Source organism: Macaca fascicularis, chromosome 6, assembly GCF_037993035.2.
Source record: "Macaca fascicularis isolate 582-1 chromosome 6, T2T-MFA8v1.1".
Taxonomy (NCBI): domain Eukaryota; kingdom Metazoa; phylum Chordata; class Mammalia; order Primates; family Cercopithecidae; genus Macaca; species Macaca fascicularis.
Window position 1 is genome coordinate 133,838,355 of NC_088380.1, and position 21,855 is coordinate 133,860,209.

General features: G+C 40.1%; 1 protein-coding gene and 1 pseudogene across 5 annotated transcripts in view; both read left to right on the forward strand.

Annotated features, from left to right (window-relative positions):
• The window catches only part of MEGF10 (multiple EGF like domains 10), a 404,496-nt gene that overhangs the window by 211,029 nt on the left and 171,612 nt on the right, over window positions 1-21,855 (forward strand). For 2 of the 5 annotated variants that reach the window (XM_065546702.2, XM_073994145.1), the window contains exon 1: window positions 9,186-9,398. The exons of 1 other annotated variant lie outside the window; for it this stretch is intronic. The gene's annotated coding sequence lies outside the window, so the exon portion shown is untranslated. Of the gene's footprint in view, window positions 1-9,185; window positions 9,399-10,530; window positions 10,608-18,283; window positions 18,339-21,855 lie in introns of those variants that run through there. 2 more of the 5 variants (XM_073994146.1, XM_065546703.2) reach the window with 2 other exon arrangements.
• LOC102145322 (small ribosomal subunit protein uS5 pseudogene) lies at window positions 19,971-20,839 on the forward strand (annotated as a pseudogene).

Here is a 21,855-nt window from a genome sequence, read left to right on the forward strand (position 1 = left end):
TCTTGGAGCAGGGATAAAGGAAAGGACAGGCATCTGCTTAGCTGCTGCTGCTGTGGTGTACATAGGATGGCCAACTATGCCTGTGGCAGATGTCTGGACACTGCTGAAGGGCAGGGCATGGGCAGGCTCTTCAGTAGGCCTAGCAGGGGCCCCAGTTGCACAGGCATCTGATGTGGGTGATGACCCCAACCCAAGTTCTTCTGCCCCCTCCTCCTTCAGCTCCCACTCCTTGGCTGTGCTCCTCCACTAGCAGGCAGCCCTCTTAGGTAAGGTCAGGACAAGATTGCTTAAGCCCAGATACCTCTTGTGGTATTGATTTGGCCCTAAGGAAACTCAGGCATTCTTGCCTCACCCAACGGTGGGAACAGAAGCTGCCAATTCCTTTCCTTCTGTTGAAATGTGTGGGGAGAGTAAATCTGCCTGGCCCACCTCACGGAAGTCTGACCAAGGTTGGAGATGACTGGCTTCTACCTCTCGCTAGCATTCTTCATCACTGTGATTATTTCTCTTGCTTCCCCCTCCATTTTTACTTAACTTGTCATAGGAGGGAAGAAATATTCCTCTTACCTCTTATATGTGGAGCAGAATAAAAAGTCACCAGTTGGGTTGATGACTCCCACATGGAAGGAATTCTGATGACTCCTCTTGAGTTTCTTAGTTTTTTCCTATAGGGGAAAAGGGATAGGGGTTGAGGTGGCTGCGGCAGTGGTTGCTGGTGGTGTTGAAGTTGGTTTTCTGATGCCTTTTATTAAGTCCTTCAAGGAGTGGATTTGGATACACATTAGAATATGCACCAATTATGATTTACTCTCTGAGACTATACCCATGGTTCCCCAAAATTGAAATCCCATTTACTTTCCTGCTATACTTGTAATAAGGGTCTGACTAATTCATGACACTGTGTCCAGTATAGTTTATTGATGACTTAGAATCTATTACATTGGTGCAAAAGTAATTGCAGGCTTTGCCATTACTTCTAATTACTTTTAATGGCAAAACCTGGAATTACTTTTGCACCAATCTAATAGTTTCTTTTCCCAGTGGCATCCTGTTTTCTTTTTGGGACAATATCTCCTCTCCCCACTTTTCTATGCTCCTGGAAGGATGGTGTGTCAGGCACCTGTCCCACTGTGGAAGTTTGAAGGGCCAAATCCTTCCTGTTTTCTTAGAATAGTCAGGAGGGAGTGCAAAACCTAAGTTAAGCCAAATGAATGCTCTCTCCTGTGACTTTGATCTTGAGAGCATGATGTGAAAACTAAGGAAAGAAATGGTTCAAGTTCATTAATCTCAGCAGGGACAGCCTGACCAGATTGGTTCAGTTCTGAGACCATGGCTTTGATTCTTTTCTTCCCAGTCCTCTAAAGGGGTTCTTGCTCGTTTTTAACTTTGGTCCTCCCAGTTGCCCACTTTTCTGGAATCCTTCAGTGTTGTTTTTATTAAGTTAGTTGGAGTTGGTTTCTGTTACTTGAAAAAAAGAACCCTGACTGATACAGTATGCATTCATACTGCAGACAAAAGAAGATCACACTACAGGAAATGTTTTTTTCCCCCTGATACTTACATCATTGCCATATTCACCTTCAGTCAACTTTTGCAACTTTCTTTTCACACACATTCATAAGTCATCATTATGCAGAATACTTAGATTTATTTATTCCAAATTATAATAGATGTATTCACTGTATCAAATGTTGAAATTAAAAAACAAAGCAATTTCAGGAAGATATTCATGTCTTTACTTCTGTGATTCTCTGGTCTTGGTATATGGAAGATAAATCCGGTTTCTTGCTGAACTACTTCCAAGCATGATCCCACTCCACAGTAAGTCTACGTTTACAAGAATATCCTAGATAGGCATGCTGCCCCAATACACCAGCAAAGCTTTTACAAACTGCCAGTCCAGACACATTTGGGAGTCCTAAAAGTAATTTAACATTTAACTAAAACAATACAGAATAGAACTTTGCTACTTAAAGTGCAATCCAAGAAACGGAAGCATCCACGTAGGAGTTTGTTAAAATGCAGTCTCCACCCTGGATACTGAATCAGAACCTCACATTTAACAAAATCTCTAGCTGATGAACTTGCACATGAAAGGTCGAGAAGCATTGTTAAAACATGAGAGGGCATTACATATGGTAAGAGTAAGTGTTGAAACTTGTTCTAATTATATACTTACAAAGATAAGAATTTGGTCATAATGAAAAATGTCCTTCTTACTGTGGATCATATTAAAACTTTTTTGGGGGAAAACACTAAGCTAGGGGAAATAAACGGATGAATTTGGAATCCCATTGTTGCCCTTTTCAAACTAAGAATACCAGGATTGCCTTACATCTATGAAGACATATTACATGAAGAAGACAGAAAAGTACTCCTAACTCCTGATACAGGGTCCAAGGCTGCAAATACAATTTCCTCATCCATTGTTCTGCTCTTCCCTTTCTTCCTCCACTACCTTTAAAAGACAGTGATCTTTTCAAAAACTTGGACAAAAGTCATACTGGAGAAGGGAGCTTAAAAAAATGTCTAGGACTAGAAGAAGAAGACTGAAATGAAAGCATCTGGGAGGAGACTCATGGGCCAAGAACCCCACCTTTCTAATCCTCTACGTCCCTTGGCTGAGACCTATGGCTAAAGACACGACCTCTTCCAGTCTTGCCCGCATTTGTGTTGTGGGGAGAGATAAAGTTGTGTACACACAAGAGCTTTAAGGCTCCTGAGCATTTTTTTTTTTTCAGTGCAGATTTTCAGTGACTATGGGGAAAAAGTGTTTAAACATGGCACGATTGTGAGATTTGAGGAACCACAGTGAGCAATCAGAAGACCAGAATAAACAGATGTAGTTCTGAGGCAGGTGAAGTGGTAGAGCATAAGCTTTGAAGTCAGACCCAGGGTCAGTCCTCCCTCTGCCACTCACTAGATATGGGATCATGGGCAAGATAATTGATCTCTCTGAGCCTTTGTTTCGTTACCTGTAAAGCAGGAGTAATTATACATGCCTCTTGTTGTTAGAATTGAATGAAGTAAAAAAAATGATAACCTTCTGCCATACTTATGACTTTACACTCTGCAGAAACTCCCACTTCTATTTTTTTAAGTGGGAAGAAGGTAAACTCTGTGAACTCTAGTCTATTGCTGTAACTAAGCAAGCTTTTAAATCATAGATTTAGAAGCATAATTTGAGAGCACTACTGAAGGAAATTATGGGTATAAGAAGCCAATCTTGTTTGCTAAGAGGTAGAACTGGTAGGTTGACTTAGTTTTCTTTATTCAAAATATTAGCAGACAGGTAAATGGAACAAATGAGAATATATCTGGATTTATAAGGTAATTGAAAAAATATCCCATGAAATCCTTGTGGATCAGATGAAGAAAGTAGACTGGATGTAATAATAGAATTGTAGAATTTACCAGCAGTTGAATGACTACACTACACGATGTGAATAAATATAAATGGAGAGGAAAGTCTGTTAGAAAATGCATTTTATTTCTATCTGCTTCTACATGTCTAATAATTATTTGCCTAAGAGCATCATGGCTTTCTGATCAATTCCAAATATCATGATTTCAAGCTGGCTAGCTAATATACTAGGAAAAGAATTAGCTCCACTAAGCCCTTGACAGGTTCTAAAGATGGACTGCATATACAAAAATGGAATTCAATAGAGCTAAATGAACAGTCTTATAAAATTACTATGAAATTCTCAGCTAAAAATACAAATAATATTTTAAGAAGTCAAGACTAATAACAAACATGAGAAATAATTGGAATTTTAGTAGATTATAAATTCTGTGTTACAACAGAGTGATATAGTTACCACCAACAAAGAAATCTACTTAATCTAAGATTGTATTGGTAATGTTATAGTGTTCAGAATAAAGGTAGTAAAAATTAGTAAGGAAACAGAAGACTTGACCAACAGTGTCAACTAATGAGACCCAGTTGACATTTTTAGAACAATCTACCCAATGGCAGCAGCAGTTGTACATTCTTTTCAGGTGCACATGAACCATTCACCAAGAAGGACCATATTTTTGCCATAAAGCAAGTCTCAGTACATTTAAAAGCCTTGAAATAAGATGAACCTTCTCTCTGGCTGCAATAAAATTAAAACAAATAATAATATATCTGAATCCCATTACTGGGTATTTAATCAAAGGAAGTGAAATCAATGTATCAGAAGGATACTTGTGCCCCATGCTTATTGCAGCACTATTCATAATAGAAAAGATATGGAATTCATGTAAGCATCCATCAGCTGATGAATGGATTAAAAAATGTGGTATATACACAAAGTGGAATACTATTCGGCCATAAAAAAAAATGGAATAGTGTTATTTGCAGCAACATGGATGGAACTGGAGGACATTACATGAAATAAGCCAAGTACAGAAAGAGGAATGTTACATGTTTTCACTCATATGTGGGAGCTCAGGAAGTTGATCTTTTGAAGGTAGAAAGTGAAATAATGGATACCAAATGTTGGGAAGAGTGTGTGAGTGAGAGGGAGACATGAAGAGAGGTTGGTTAATAAGTGTAAACATTCAGTTAGATAGAAGTTATAGCTTTTAATGTTCAATAGGAGAGAAGGGTGACTGTTGTTAGCAGAGAAGGGTGATGTGTTGTACATCTCAAAGGAGCTAGAAGAGAGGACTAGAAATGTTCCTAACACATAGTAATGATAAATGCTCAAGGTGATGAATACCCAAGATGCTCCCTTCGTAACATACTCTATGCATGTAACAAATATTCACATGTATTCTGCAAATATGTAAAACATTATGTATCAATAAAACAAATACCTAAAAAATTCCTTGAAATTTGGAAATTAAATAACAATGTTCCATATAACCTATGGGTTAAAGAAAAAATATTTTGAACTATGTAAACAGGTTATCAAAATTTGTGGAACATGGTTACAGTAGTTATTAGAGAGGAGTTTATAATTTTAAATGCTTATATAAGAAAAAAGAAATCTAAAAACCAATGAGTAAAAATTTGACTTTAAGAAATTAAAGAAAAAAGAAGAGAAAAATAAATCTAATGTATATAGAAGGAAGGAAATAGTAAAGGTAAGAGCTAAAATCAACAAAGTAGAAAATGTGTAAGTAATAGAAAAAAATCAGTGAAACTAAAGTCTGATCCTTTGAATTGATTTTTAAAAATTGATGAACCTCTAACCAGACAAAGAGATAACAAGAAAATAAAAATGTAGACCAATAATATTAATGAGTATAGACACAAATATCCTGAACAAATTTTGGCAAATCAAATCCAACAGTATATCAAATGTATAATACACTACATGGACCAAGTAAGCTTTAACCCAAGAATGCAAGGCAAGTTTAATAAATAGTTCAATTAACTAACAGAAAAAAGTAGAAAAACCATATAATAATTTCAACTGATACAGAAAAACATTTGACAAAATTCAATAGTCACTCATGGTAAAATAAACAATTTCAAATGAACTAAAAATAGAAGGAATTTCTCAATTAATAAAGGGAGTTTAATGAAACAACTAACATCCTACCTAAAGGTACAAGACTGATTGCTTTGGTTTATGATGAACAACAAGGATGGGATACTAAATTTTAGCATTTGTATTCAATGTTGTACTGGGCATCCTATCCAGTGCAATAAGGCAAGACAAATAAAAGAAGCAGAGCATGTAGAAAATCCTAAGGAAACTGAAAAAGAAAAACTACTAGAACGAATCAGTAAATTTAGCCATGTTGCAAAATGTGAGGGTACTGCACAAAATTCCACTGTATTTCTCCATACTAGCAATGAGCAACTGGAGACAAGAACTCAAAAATTATTCCATTTATGAAATATCAAAAATAAAATACTACGGGATTCATTTTTAAAATTATGTATAATGCTGCTATGTTGAAAGCTACAAAATATTGCTGAGAAGAATTAAAGAATACCTAAATTAATGGAGAAACATAACATGTTCATAGATTAGAGGAATCAATATTGTTATGTCAGTTCTCCTTAAATTGATCAGTGGATTCAAGGCACTCTTAATTAGAAAAGTGAATTTTTATAACATTGACAAGCGAATTCTGAAATTTACATGGAAGATGAAAACCAAATAAAAACAAAAGCAGAAGAGTTAAACATATTTTGAAAAAAAAATAAAAGCAGCACAACTGGAAGACTTATTACACCTAAGTTGGAGTCCTACTGTAACGTTAGAGTAATCAGAGCAGTATAGTTTTGGCATAGGAATAGAAATATAGATCAAATGAAAGGAATAATGAGTGAATCCTGAAATAGACTCACTCATCCATGGCCAATTGATTTTTGATAAAGGTATCCAGTTACTCAATGGGAAAAAAGGTAATCTTCTCAACAAATGGTGACAAAACAACTGGATATCCATGTGGACAATAATGAACTTCAGCCCTTACTTCATACCATACACAAAAGTTAACAGCAAATAGATCGTAGACCTAAATATAACAGCTAAAACCATAAGCTTCTATAAGAAACCATAGAAAATCTTCATGACCTTGGGGTAAGCAAAGATTGCTTATGTAAAACCTAACAAGTATAACCACAAAAAAAAAACCCCACACTTGATAAATTGGACTTCATCAAAATTAAAAACTGCTGTTTGAAAGACACTATTAAGAAATTGAAAGACAAGAAACAGACCGGGAGTGTATATTTGTTATATATATATATCTGACAAATGCCTGGTATATAAAGAACTCCTACAACTCAATAATAAGAATCCAAATACTTGATTAAAAATTGGGCAATAAATTCAGACACTTTATCAAAGAACAGCTGGCATGAGAGCACATGAAAAGCTGGTAAACATCTTTTATTGTCACCATCATTAGTCAGTAGGGAAACGCAAATTAAAACCATGATGTGACACCACTATATACTCACTAGAATGGTAAAAATAAGAAGACAGAAACTACCCAGTTTTGATGAGGATGTGAAACAATTATATCTTGCTGGTGAGAATGTAAAATGTTTTCACTTTGGAAAGCAGTTCATCTCTATATATAGTTAAACACACAGTTACTGTATTAATAATTTTACTACTGTAAGATAAGAAAAATAATAATGTATGTCCATAAAAGGACTTGTTCAAGATTGTTCCTAGCAGCTTTATTCATAATAACCCCATATTGAAAACATCCCCAATGTCCATCATTTGGTAAACTGGCAAACAAATTGTGGTATATCCATACAATGGAATACTACTCAGCAATAAAAAGGAACAAACATCAGATACAGGCACAACATTAATGAGTTTCAAAAACATTGTGTAGAGTGAAGGAAGTCAGACACAAAGGAATATGTAAGTGATTCCATTCATATGAAATGCTAGAAAAGACAAATCTAATCTGTAGTTACAGAAAACAGCTAAGTGGGCCAAATATGGGGTGGGATAGAGGTTGACTTTAAAGGGGTGCAAGACAACCCTCTGGGGTGATGGAATTGTTCATTATTTTGATTGAAGCAGTGATTACATGTGTGTACATTATTCAAAACTCATGAAGCTGTACAATTAATATGAGTGTAATGTATTTGTAACTTATGCCCCAATAAAATTGATTTAAAAATTAAAAGGAAAGTGGGGCAACCAAGTTTCATAAAGCAAAATGTCTTTGGGTAATAAGTGGCATAAACTAACGGCCAATTTCCTTAGAAAACAGCCAAATGGATTAATCACCTCTAGAATTATTTGTGCCTATGCTGCCCAGATCAAAGTTCCAATTCCTGGCAGAGAGGGTCTGAGGGGCTTAGCTTAGGTCAGGTGCTCTCTTCTGGACAGGGAAAAGGTGGACCATCCTGACTGAACTTCCCGCCCAGACTGCTGTCCTTGTGGCAGGGGTGGTATCTCATAGGTAAATGGAGGTACTGTTACCAGAGAAGGGGCAATGATGACTGCTAAACAAACAAACAAACAAACACCAAAATAGTCTTCCCCTGCGTGTTCCCAGGGAGAGTAAAGAGGATGGTGAGGGGCTTCAAACATATCTGTGTTCATTCATTCCATTCATTTATTCACTCAAACATAATATGGAGTCTGTACTATTTTCCAGGAGGGTTATTGAGTAGGGACGCGAATGCTCTTGAAGTCTCTCTAAAAAAAAAGAGTTCTTATTAATGGGAGGAAGAGAAGCCTGGTAGGAGACGATTATCTGGAGTGGTTATGGGGCGCAGCCTGTTTTTGTTTTTTATGGGGAGAGGGGGATAGAATTCAACGACATAAGAAAGAACTTTGCAACAATCAGATTTGTACCTTTTGGGGTCCTGTAAAAGCTGGAAAACTCTTTAGTCTGGAAGAGGAAGATGGACAGACAGAGAAGCAGATTCCAGAATTCACGTCCTGTCCAACCCACAAATGGAAGAGCCCGTTCATGGTTTGAACATTCCATCACTGGGCCTCCCGGGGCCTCCTCGGCGAGTCGGCAGAGGGAGCCATTCCCCAATAAATCGCCGCGCGAGGCCTCGGAGGACCTGGGGAGATTTTCCTGCGCGTCCCGGGAGTTTTCTCTCCGCCCCGCCTTGATAAAGCAGACTATCCCACCCTCCACCCCCTGCCTTCACCTCCCCGCCCCACCTTTCCATGTACTTTGCTGCCGCATCACATTCTCTGGCACGGCTTAATCACCATCCTTTCTGGATCCCACCTTTGCGCTTTCTCCCCTGACACCACTGAGGACCCGCCGTCCGCTCCAGTTGGCCGCTCGGGCGCGGCCACCATCCCACAAATCCTTACAGAGGGTCTAGAACACCTCCCAGGGACTTTGACGAGGGACTCGCATCCAACGTGGGTTGGGAATCAGGCGGGCACCCACTCTGACACCCCTTCGGTCACCTCCTGCGGTGACCCCAACATTTGCTAACTTCGCGACCAGGCCTTTGGCCGGGTCACCCACCAGGCGGTGGAAGCCGCTCAGGCAGGGGCGACTCACGATCGAGGTGCAGGAGTCGGGCCGGGAAGATCCTGCGTGTTGCGCTAGGGACAGAGCGCGGCGCCAAGCGACAACCCCCCAGCGGCCACTGTCCCGGCAGCAGCAGCTGCAGCAGCGGCAACTGCTCGAATCCCGGCCCCGGCTCGGGTTACCCGCCCCCCCGCCCCCCCAGCATCTCGGGCCAGACAGAGAAAACCTTGTTCAAGTTTGCACAAGTACTTTCCCCGTGCGCAAAACTGGGGGACTGGGAACGCGCTGAGACGTTCCTCTTTCCCGCGTCTCCACCTTTACGCCTGAAAGAAGACTCCCAAAGATCGCTTTCTTCTGGGACACTGCTTGGACGCTAACCGCGCTGATTGGAACAGATTTTGTGTCTTGGCTGGCTTTGGGTGAAGACCGGGGAGAAAAGGCTGCGCTGCGATTCTCAAGATCTCTGGACTTGGGTAAGAGTTGGGCAAACTCAACCCGGGCGGCTGCTGGACCTTGGCCGGACGCCGGAAGGCTTCTCATGGGCGGGGGGGCACATTTTCCTTAGCCAGGATACCGGGGTGCGACGTGAGGTGGGAGGAGATGGGCTCAGTCTGCATTTGTCATGGGCTTCTCAAGGGTTTATTGTTGTTTGCATTTGGTTTTGTTACATGGGATTGTGTAGGAAAATCTTGGAGTATTTTTGATGGAGAGACATCCTCATTACTTATTTTATTTTGCATAATTCCTGCTCTTGTATTGCCTTGCCCGTGTTTGTTTCCTTTTGCCGAGGGATATAGCTGGTTGTAGGGAGATTTGTGGGGAATCGGACTGAGGTTGAAAGGCAGTTTCAGCTGGGCCCTTTTTTCCAGGTCAGTTGAACTTCCTCTCTGGGATCTTCACTCTTTTCTAAACTTCTCTTTCTCCAGTCCTTGGTATTCAGATTGTGCAGATAACGCTCTAGGCTTGCGGGATGCTCCCCCTTCCTGAGTTCTCAACGATCAGTAGGGGTGTGAGGTCGCAGTCTTAGACCAAAGGGGCCTTGTCAGTATGCTTGGCTCCTTAGGGAGTGCTGGGAGGGACGGTTTTTCAAGTAATAGTTAAGAAAGATAAATCCGGTGTTATCTTTTTCTCTTAAATTCCTTTGTTAGAGGACTTTTACGCCTGGTTTAGGGAAGTGTTTTGTCCTTATATTTCTTTCTGGAAGTATTTTTCCTTTGTGACACTACTGAGTAAATGAATGATGGCAATATCTTGCTGCTGCTTTAGAAAATATGCTCGTGCAAGGATCCACATTCTTTAGGAGAAAGTCAAAGCTGGAGATTTTATTAGCCAAAATTAGCCATTATTATTGTTCTTAGTCAGTGATAACCAGGCTGTGCCAAGGCAGAAGAGAATGACATTTCTTCTTGGTTCTTGCCTTACTCCTTTATATCCTGGGACTCCCTTTGTGTATGGGTTTCCCAAATAAAAATGCTTCATTCCTTATGGACAAAAAGACTGGAGTCAACTTATATTATCCAGAAATGTCATCTTCCTAACATGAGTGCTCCAAGAGGTCAGCTTGCTGGGAACTTTTAATTTTACCACTGAGAGGTCAAAGAGTTCAGTTGGTAAACTCTGGGCACGCGCCAGCCTGGGTTCAGCTCACAACTCTGCCACTTTCCAGTTGTGTGATTTTTGGGGTAAGTTACTTAACCTGTTTATCCACATATGTAAAATCAAAATGATAATAATAACACTTACATCAGAGGACTGTTAAAGGGATTAAATAAGTTAATGCATGTGAAGGACTAACAAGCCTGACACATAGTAGGCATGAATTAGCTATTATTATTATTGTATAGCTAGCATTAACTATTGTTGTATCCCTCTAGTATAGCTTCTATTAGCTGTCAGTAAGTGTTAGCTATTATTCCCATTTGGATGGACTTTGAAGGCTGTGCTCATCTGTAAGCTTCACTACCACCTATTGTCAAACTTAGCTCAGACATGATCTTTGTATTGCTCTTTTGTTGTGGCACTTTCAGTAGGAAAAATAAAGGTGCATGTGGCAGAGCTGGAATTTATAGGGTGGTGGGTCATGGATACTTGGAACAGGTGAGGAGGTGGGAATTCTACACTCAGTTCACAGCCTGTATACCTCCTTGGAAATCCTTTGCATTAGTATACTTTCTTTAACCTATTTTTTAGGGGTCACTTACTTGTTCAGTAAGTATTTATTAAACATCTATTACATGTCAAACACTGTTTTAGGTTTTATATTTTAAAAATGGCTATGTATGAGTATTGGCTTTATGTGCCTCCGCCATTTCCAGTGTGTGACCTAGCACTCTATAGATTAAATCCCAAGTATTTTTAGCCACACAATTTCCATACCCGTTAAAATGCATGTAAGAGCACATTAAAAGTGCATATCATTGAGAAATTGAACAAAATATTCCCTATGACCTCAAACAGATTGCTTTTCTCCATTTAGGCATCAGTTTTATTATGTAGAAACTTGTATTGAGAGGTGGGGAAAGAGTGGAATAATCTCCAGTGTTCCTTCTGGCTCCAAAATCCTTAAATTAGCTGCCTTACTTCATTGTTGGCTGTTTTTGAACCCCCTCTTTTCTCTTTAGCTTTTGTTTTAGGTACATAAATTATGTTGCTTCCATCTTTGCATATTAATCAGAGTGAGTAATAACATCGATAATTAATGAAAAGGGAAAAGCATTTATCTCTGTCTGTATTTCACTAACTATTCTCAGACTTTGGTTTATACCAGAAGCATGAAGTGGGGAGATTTGTTAAAATATTAGAGTGAACTATGAGGAATTGTTGATATTTGACCATTTTTGACCTAAATAAATGGCAATTTTGTATGGTTCAAACTATGTAAACCTTAACCCCTTCTGCCTTGATTTAGATGTAGTAAGTCTTCTGTGAGTTGTGAGAAGTCTGCATTTTTACAAGTTCCCCAGGTGATTCTAATGCAAAACCCAAGTCACATGCTCATTTAGCAGCAGTGAATTTACCTTCTTTGGGATTGTCTGCTTGGTCTAATAGTGTATTTCTAAAATGCAAATCTGATCATGTTACTCCCTTGTTTAAAAATCTTTGGCAGCTCTCTGGATGGTGAATGTCAGTGTTACCTGGGTGCATGTTGAAAATATAAATTCCAGGGCTTCACCCCAGATGTAAGGGCCAGTAGTCTGCATTTTGAGATCTCCAAGTGAACCTGGTAGAGGTGACCTCAGATCACATTTGGAAAAACACTGACTTGTAAGTCTCACCTCCTTACCATGATACACAAGACCACCTTTGCAGCACTTCTTAGGGTTATTTTCTGCTTCTCTGGTCCCCAGCTCTCCAGCCCGCACTGATCTTGATCTTGTTACTGTCTCAAGAATACGTTGTGCACTCTCACTCTTCCATGACCCAGCTGTGTGTGCTGCTCCTTCCGCTGACAATGCCTTTGACCCTCTTTCCTGTCTAACCAACTACTTACCACCCATTCATCGTTTAAGACACTATTCAAATCCCTTTGAAGACTTTCCCTCTGAAGCTTCTCTCAATTATCTCATAAACTTAGCGATATGTCATGTGAGTTCCCATTCTTGTGGATAGCTTTAATATAGCATTTCTCACATTGTATCAGCTATGTTTATTACCTGAATGTTTATCCTGAATGGATTGGTGAGTTCATCATTCCTTATTGTAAGCTCTTATACAAGTGACTGACCCATTACATAATTATGTAATAAATGCCTAAAGAATGTTGGAGAAAAGTAAATGGATGAATGATAGTCAACATTTTCTTAGCACATTTTGTTAGCACATAAAGTGGTTGGGACAGTATTGTATACATATGAAGGGTGTGGAAAAGCCAGTTGAGAATTTCCAATTTGGCTGGACATAGACTAGGGAGTTAATAACTTCGAGTGGGGCTGGGCATGGTGGCTCACACCTGTAATCCCAACACTTTGTGAGGCTGAGGTGGGAAGATTACTTGAGGCCAGGGGTCCTAGACCATCCTGGCCAACATGGCAACACCCTGTCTCTACTAAAAATACCAAAATTAGCCGGGAGTGGTAGCACATGTCTGTAATCCCAACTCCTTGGGAGGCTGAGGCACAAGAATCACTTGAGCTTGGGAGGCAGAGGTTGCAGTGAGCTGAGATCATGACACTGCACTCCAGTCTGGGTGACAGAGTGAGACTCTGTCTCAAATAATAATAATAATAAATAATAACTTGGATTGGAAAAGGACAAGACAAAATATCCAAGGAGGACTTATGAAACACCAAATGTAACTGAATTAATGTTACATGTTGAACATTATTGCAGGACGTATAATGAAGAACTGAGCTTATCCTTTAGGATGGTTTTGGTTTGGTTTTTGGAATGACAGTGTCAGAGCACTGGAATGGAAGTGCCAATGCCAATAAAAATAACCAACTTTGCTCTGTGCTTTTCCGTTTATAAAACACTTCTGCCTCTGTTTTTGATTAGAAACATGGTGACTGGTTCAATACTGTCTTTCCTTCTTTCCTGAAAGGACACATTCCTGAAAATAGGTCTGAAGATTGTATAAAAGCCTACATATTATAAGGGATTCTGGCCCTAGAGAGCCAAATATATTATGAAATCTCTAATTATGCCTTGCTATTTAGACACAGCATTCAGTGTATACTCCTTTTTCTAATTTTTCTTTCTTTAAACTTTCCACAATTTTGGTTATTTTCTCCTCATTTCAACAACAGTTGACCAGTTCAAGTTCAATAAATGTCTGATTCAGATGAAAAGATTTGCCATTTTTGGCATATCTAATAACTTCTACCTTTGTCTTACTTGAGTTTATGAGACAAACACTTCTCATAATTACTATTAGGCTTTTAATTTTCCCATTTCCCATTCACTTTTTTGTAATAATGAAAATATGCAATAACATTTGAATAAGTGTATGAATAATTCTCTGGGTAATGATAAAGATGGTGATTCTGCAAAAATCGAACTATTGGCTTATGGGCAGCTGCACCATAAAATAAAAACAAAAAAAGTTCATTCATTGGCTGGCATCTGAGTGTCAACACAGGGCAGGGAGGTAGTAGCATCAATAGATGTAGTACAAATATCCACATTGATGGACTTCAAACGAAGCAATATTGAGGACTGCCTATGCTCTCACTTTTCTCAAGCGTGTGTACTGTACCCAGTATCTGGTTTCAATAGTTTAGTTTTAAGAATTAATGTAAGATTCACTGGGTTCTGTTGATTTGTCTTCTTTTAAAATTTTGTTTCTGAAATGAACTTTTTCTAGCTTAGTATAAGCCTATATCATTTTCTGCCAACCTTTGGAAGTCTTTTAACTGGCCTCCTAATCTCTTTATTCAGTTATTCATTCATTCTTCATATCTGAATGTCCTGAAATTTTAATTTATCTTTTGTCTCTCTTTACCATTTTAGATTATTGTTCACCATGATCATTCTAACTCTTTTTAAATATAGTTATTGCAGAGGACTAATTTAGAGCATTTAATAAAAGGATTTCTCATACTATGAGGGGAAAAAGAAGGTACAAACCAATGTTATATTTGACTTTACAGAACTTTATTTGTGGAACGGCAAGTCACTGTGTGGATGTTATTTGATAATACAAACTGTGGCATTAGCCAATCTGGAAAGTGTGAATGTGATAATGCATCCTGTTGTTATGGTTGTTCATTTTTAGCAATTTCCTCTCATTTCATTTCTAGTAATTTATCCTCCTAGATAAAGAAACTATGTACAGCATTTAACCACCTCAATTTCCTACTCAGAGGGCAATAAATTGTACCCCTTCCCACTTCTAAGACAAAGAAAACAGTATTTCAGTATGGAAAACTTCATCTTGATAGGTACATGTGCAGGATATTAGCATCTGTTAAAAACATCTTATCTTTGGGAACATCCTAGAGGATGACTAAGTACCTTGTCATTAACGTCTCGTCTGACCCAGATGAGCTGTACAGATTTGGCTGGTTCTCAACATAGCCACAGGTGGTGGTTCCCAAGATGGATCTTTTGAATACCTTCTGCTGAAGAATTTTGTCTTTTTTTAAGAAATAATTTTTTGATGGCAAATTGAAAACCAAATCACACAAATTTAACTTGTTCCTCACAGAGTGAAATAGAACTATGAAATTTTTGCTTAGTGGCACAGAATACTAGTCGTACAATCAAAACAAAAAAATTTAAAGATCCACCCCTATTGACATCTTGAAAAAAGTACTTGAGTTTAGATGAAGAATTGATAAAAAGATGTGACTTGGTTCTTTGAAAAAGTAATAGGTTGGAGATATACTTTTTGTTCCACCAGGTTTTTTTTTTTTTTTTGAAATGGAGTTTCATTCTTGTTGCCCAGGCTGGAGTGCAATGGCGTAATCTCAGCTTACTGCAACCTCTGCCTCTGGGGTTCAAGTGATCCTCCTGCCTCAGCATCCCAAGTAGCTGGGATTACAGGTGCATGTCAACATACCTGACTAAGTTTTGTATTTTTAGTAGAGATGAGGTTTTACCATATTGGCCAGGCTGGTCTCGAACTCCTGACCTCAATCGATCCGCCCGCCTCAGCCTCTCAAAGTACTGGAATTACAGGCATGAGCCACTGTACCTGGTCGTTTATCAGATATTTATTAGCAGTGTAGGGCATAGGGATAAATACCATGTGTAATTACCAAGAAGCTCTTGCCTTCAAGTAAAAAACAGATTAAAAAAGTACACATTGCATGCCTGTATAAAATATCTCATGTAACCCATAAATATATACATCTACTATGTACCTTCAACAATTAAAAAAAAATACAACTAAGCAGGTAAGCCTGGGCATAGTAAGAGCCAAGTGGCAGTTTTGAGACCTGCCACAAGAGCTCACTGGAGGCTTCCTGGCAGTGTGGGACCTTGACGGAGAGATTTGAATGGATGGGGCATCTTAGGTGGGGGAATGGGCTCAGCAAACATGTGGTGGCAGGAATTTACAAGGCATCGTCAAGCAATAGTGATTAAACCATTCCACAGTAGTGGTGAGCTTACATTTGAGAATCATTTTATGATAGGCACTTACGGGACCTGCCCATCCCCATAGTACTATCTGCGTTAAAGGAACCCTTCCCATTATACTGCAGTTATTTTATAGAAACTAGATGAGATTAGGGAGACCTATTGAGATTCAAGTAAAAGTTGACTAGAAATCTTCCTTCCTATTCCATGAGAAGGTGTAAAATGAGAAAACCGTTCTTCCTTTCAACCACTATGGGATTCTTGGGGCCAGAGATGGAGACAAGGCTCATATTTCTTCTAGTGTCACCTGGATCTGAATTCATATTTTCCCTTAAAAAGTTTAAAGATGGTCCGAAGCCACCCACCCAACCATGAATAACCTTCACTTCATAAAATGCCACCAAATGTGTGACTTGAGTAGTAGAATTTTAAGGTTTGGGACTATGGAAAGAGTTCATATCTTAACACTTAAAACTAAACATGAAACATCCTTGCTTTCTAACAGTTCATCTACCATTGCCACTTTCTTACCGCCCATCTTTTTCTGAAGACTACCACCTCCATCAGGTGGCTTCAGCGCTGTCCTGCTGTCCCTGCATTCCTCCTCTCTTGCTCATTGATGACCCGCCCCCACATTCCTATTGTCTGAAGCCCTCATCATTCTCACCTGTCTTCTTCCCAGGTGTTTCTTCCCCCAACACCAAGATTTGACAGTGTAAATTATTTGTCCTTCCAGTATCCTCCCTGCTTTCAGTTGGTTCCTTAAACAGATGTGCAAAATCAGACCATGAGTGAAGTTAGAAATGCTTGAGGCGTGTTTACCCTGTGCTCTGACTTTAGAGGCACGAGAATCACCTGCAGATACTGTCTCCTCCCTAGATTTTGATTCAGTAGGTGCATAGTGGGGTCCCAGGATGTATATTTTTAACAAGGTGTACTGGTGCAGGTGGCCCATATATGCATGATACTCCTTGTTAGACTTATAGTGCCCCATTCAAAAAGCATGCCTTTTTTGTGTGTTTTTAAATTTTAGTGACTTGGCCAGAGGGGGTCACAGAGAATAGTGGGTCTGTGAGAACCCGTGCCTCTCCTCTCTACTTGAAGGGACAATGGCTGTAACACAACGCTGTTCATGTGACAGCCGGAGAAAGGGACCCATTGTTCAGGGGTTGGCTGATGTGCCATTCTGCTGCGGCCAGCCGTCCAACTGAGCTTGGTAGCCCCAAGGAAACAGACACACTTAAATCAGAGAGACAAAGAAAGGAGGTCAAGGCCTTCCACAGTTAAACTACTTGCAGCAATGTGTCAGAGGTAGGATTTGGGAAGGAAAAAAGTAATTCCGAGGAAGCATCATAAATCCTCTGGTTTTGGAGCTGCAGACATGGCGTTGGGGGAACACAAGTCTGTCAGAAAGCCAGTGGATCTTTGGCCAAGGAAGAATTATTTTCTACTGCGTCACACTGATTGCAGAACTTATCTGATTGCAAGATTTTATTACTGATTTTAAAAATAAAAAAGGCTCCCTGAATCTCCAGGCTCATCAAAGGTACCTGATCTGAAAGCCTGCCTAAACCAAGGTCTATGACTTCAGAGAACAATTCTGTGTTCCTGGAAATGGTCACTGTGTATATGATATATTAATAATTCCCTTCCACATCGAGATAGCTGTTTTGAAGCTAAGAATTTTTTGAGTATGAAATACAATGAGCACCATTAGAAAGTTATTGGTAAGTTTGGACAGTTATGAGGCTGGGGGACTCTCCAGATGCTGTTTAGATACCCTCCCTCATCCCTAACTTTCAAATTGGATTCTAGCCCTGGAGGGAAAGGGTTGCAAACTTCCTGTAAAGATCTAATCCCGAGCCCAACAATTGCTTACATTCTTTGTGTCAGAAGAAGATTCAAATTCAAGGTCACAGCCTTTGCAAAGGTCGCAGACTTTTTCCACAGGATTGTTCTTTTAGCCTGATTACTCCCTTTATGAAAAAGTATGTCATTCATTCAGCCTTTGCCTCTGGGTTTCTTTCAAAGGGAGACTTAGTTCCTAGTTCCTGTGGATACTCGTAGGTGGCTTTTCTTTTCTTTTCTTTTTTTTTTTTTTAAGTTAGGCACAGAATACAGACACGAATGAGGCAGAACAGGGAAAGCCTTTTCTGGATGTGATGGGTTCTGGAGAGCCCATTTACGCCAAGTGTTAGGCAGCTGGTGTTCACTGGCCAGTAGGAATCCTTTTGTCTCTGAGATAAGAGGTTTGTATCCAGGAGAGGGCAATATGTGATTTGCTTGAGGTCACTTAGAGCTCCTAGTAATTAAGTCTGTCATTGTACCTTGATTATAGATTATCATTGCAAATCCATTAAAGAAGGAGGAGCAAGTGGATTTCAGAGAGGCAAGTGGCTTTATTTTCTTCATTAGGTTTTCATTCCCCCCCGCCTTACATTTTGTTTCTTCTTTACTAAATGGTTTTGCCAATGATATAGATGACTTTGAAGTGGAGAATGGGAAGAGGAGACTTCGTGGGTGGGAAAAGGATTGTGCTAAACACTCTCCTGATTAGTTCATTAATTTTCAATTTGTTGCCATTAGGCCTGTTCATTTGGCTCCCCATTTGTGTGATATAGAGTGGCTTGCCCTCAGTGCTTCAAGGCCTGAATACTGTGCTATCCTTGAAGTTCTGTGTAGGTGCAGCACTTTTTGAAAAAAATAGGAAAGTTAAATGGTCCCTTTTATTGTTTTTGTTTGTGTCCCAAGTAGTACATATAATACTAAATGATTTTGTAGGCATAATATGCTTAATGGGACTTAGTTTTGTGTCAGAATAAGGGCCCTGCCCAACGAGGGCTTCTGGGATGCTGACATTACATTTAATCTGAGTACTGGTTGTATGTGTATATTCAGTTTGTGAAAACTTATTGACTTGTTCAATTTTGATTTATGGCTTTTCTTTCTGACTGCATTTTACACTTCGATAAAAAATTCAAAAATTAAAGCCCCATGTTTAATGTAGAATTAAGAATCTATCATGATGGGAAACTGGAAACTCTCACATAATTTGAATCCTGGTGCAGCTGGGAGGGCCTAGAGCTTTAAATACCCATCAATTCACCCTAACTTCTATAGCCAGAGAGCTGTGTGTCAAAACGCAATGCATTAGCACCATCATAGGTGATTGCTTTACTTCTCTAGGCAGCGAATCCAGTGCCTAAGAGATCAATAGTGTTAGCAGAGCCCCACTCTTTAGAATTTAAAACAAATGCACCCCTCTGAGTTGGCCAAGTAGCAAATCTTTTCATTCCCACTTTCCACCCTCCTCCCATTCATTTTAATCTGTCAGGAGAAATCAGAAGAAGACTCTACAGATTATGGATGTTTTCCTGAACCTTTGGATGACATCTCTCTTATAGTCTAATAGTAGAATGCTTTGTTTCCCTCCAATTTCTGTAACTGGGATGAGTTGATATGGGGGGGTGAAGTCTTTGGCTTATCTCCGTCACTCATTTCCACTGACACTTCCTGACTCCTCAGTGAGCCACAGGAGCAATACCTGCAAGCCCATGCTTCCAGTCCCAGAACAACCTGTTGTCCTTTTCCTCTTAAGAAGACCCTTGCCATCCATGTGCCATCCATCCAATGTGGCGCTGCATACATTACACCAAAGTGAGTCATGAGTCATTGTACTGATAGAACATTCCAGCTTGCTTTTATAATATGGAGCTGGTAGACTCAAATGGAGAAAATAGGAGCATTTTTTTTTCTCCGAAAGAAAATTTGGGCCTTTCGCTTTGAAATGGGTGCAGCACATCTATGAGAGGTCTGAGTACTCAATGTGTACCCTTCATTTTGGTCATTGGACTTACAAGTTGGATGTTGATTTACACAAACTCATGTGATTAAAGTTGTGGGTTAGCTTCTTCTCCGAGAAAACACCAAATGGCGGATGACGCTGGTGCAGTGGCGGGGGGTGGGGTGGGGGCGGGCGCGGGGGGCGGGGGCCGGAGGCCCTGGTGGCCCTGGGGTGGGGAACCGCGGTGCCTTCCGCGGAGGTTTTGGCAGTGGCATCCGGTGCCGGGGTCGCGGCCGTGGACGGGGCCGGGGCCGAGGTCGCGGAGCTCGCGGAGGCAAGGCGGAGGAGAAGGAGTGGATGCCCGTCACCAAGCTGAGCCGCTTGGTCAAGGACATGAAGATCAAGTCCCTGGAGGAGATCTACCTCTTCTCCCTGCCCATTAAGGAATCTGAGATCATTGACTTTTTCTTGGGGGCCTCTCTCAAAGACGAGGTTTTGGAGATTATGCCAGTGCAGAAGCAGACCCGTGCTGGCCAGCGCACCAGGTTCAAGGCGTTTGTTGCTATTGGGGACTACAATGGCCACGTCGGCCTGGGTGTTAAGTGCTCCAAGGAGGTGGCTACCGCCATCCGTGGGGCCATCATCCTGGCCAAACTCTCTATTGTCCCCGTGCGCAGAGGCTACTGGGGGAACAAGATCGGCAAGCCCCACACCGTCCCTTGCAAGGTGACAGGCCACTGCGGCTCTGTGCTGGTGCACCTCATCCCTGCACCCAGGGGCACTGGCATCGTCTCAGCGCCTGTGCCCAAGAAGCTGCTCATGATGGCTGGTATCGATGACTGCTATACCTCAGCCCGGGGCTGCACTGCCATCCTGGGCAACTTCGCCAAGGCCACCTTTGATGCCGTCTCTAAGATCTACAGCTACCTGATCCCCGACCTCTGGAAGGAGACTGTATTTACCAAGTCTCCCTATCAGGAATTCACTGACCACCTTGTCAAGACCCACACCAGGGTCTCTGTGCAGCGGACCCAGGCTCCAGCAGTGGCTACAACATAGGGTTTTTATACAAGAAAAATAAAGTGAATTAAGCCTGAAAAAAAAAAAAAAGTTGTGGGTTCACAGACAAGATTCTGATGTTCTGGGTCTATTGCTGACCTTGTCATTTACTGTATGAGGTATGACAACCTGCGCTGGGATCCCTTCTCTATCATTGAAATCTTGGTGACTTTGGGCAGGCTACTCAAGCTCTCTAAAGCCTCTTTTCATCAAATGTGAAAAGATAATAGCATATACTTCAAAGATGGTTGCATTTAGCATAGTGGTAGGCACATAGTAAATGCTCAATATATATTAGTTATTAACACCAAATAATGTTAAAATAGGGAAGAATAATTAACACATCTAGGAATCAGGTCTGCTTCTTATGAAAGAATCATTCAGATGCTTAAATAAGATTCTATTAATTAAATGCAGATGTTAGAAAATGCAGTCTCTGATAGAAGGCATAAACTATAAGGAATTTACGATATTTTGGAATACAAAACAGCTAAATTTACTTATAAGCATAAATGTCTTTTAAGATAGTATGTTACTAAACAAAAAGTTATTTATCTTAACTGTAGAATTAGGATGAGGCTGCTAGTGAATGAATTTGTTTTTCCTTGGTAAGATGTCAGCAGAATTGAAAACAGGTGTTCAAACAATGTCTCATGTACAAATGCTCCTAGCAGCATTATTCACAACAGCCAAAACTATTATTTTGGGTGGAAACAACCCAAATGTCCATCAACTGATAAGTGGATAAACAAAATGTGATATATTTACATAATGGAATATTATTTAGTCATGGAAAGAAATGAAGTATACATGCTACAACATGGATGAAGCTTAGCAACATTATACTAAGTGAAAAAAGACAAAAGACCATATATTGTATGGTTTCATTTATATAAAATATCTGGAAGAGGCTACTCCACAGAGACAGAAAGTAGATTAGTGGTTTCCAGGGTCTGGGGGAAGGAAGAAAGGAGGAGTAACTGTTTGATGGGAATGGCTTTTTCTTTTAGGGCAATGGACAGGTTCCAGAACTAGGTAGTGATGATGGTTGCACAACAGGGTTAAAA